Source organism: Colobus angolensis, unplaced genomic scaffold (assembly GCF_000951035.1).
Source record: "Colobus angolensis palliatus isolate OR3802 unplaced genomic scaffold, Cang.pa_1.0 Scaffold632, whole genome shotgun sequence".
NCBI lineage: Eukaryota > Metazoa > Chordata > Mammalia > Primates > Cercopithecidae > Colobus > Colobus angolensis.
Genome location: NW_012119955.1, coordinates 141,638 through 142,012, shown reverse-complemented (window position 1 = coordinate 142,012; position 375 = coordinate 141,638).

The window sequence follows — 375 nt, the reverse complement described above, 5'->3', positions numbered from 1 at the left end:
CAGATTCTTTGCCTAATTTCTGTGGAGCTAACAATTGTTAATCACCCAGCACTCTTACCTTCCCCAACAGCTCAGGTGAGGGGGTTACCCCCGCTTTCATGATGAGAGGCTGAGGAGACTGAGGCTTAGATTAGCAGGTGACACATTATTGTCCAAACCCACCCACCCCATAGTTTCCTGCCATGGCTCAGCTATCTTCCTGTGAGAAAGGACAGACACCCTGGTGCTGGGTAGAATTCCTTGTGAACCGCTTTCCATCCTCCAGGAAGTTCTTGCTTTACAGTGGTGGCTCCACGGGTAGGCCTCTGGCCCACTGAGAAAGTGACTCATGTGACATTACTGTCTCTCTGTCCGGCTGTTGTCAATTGGGTGATT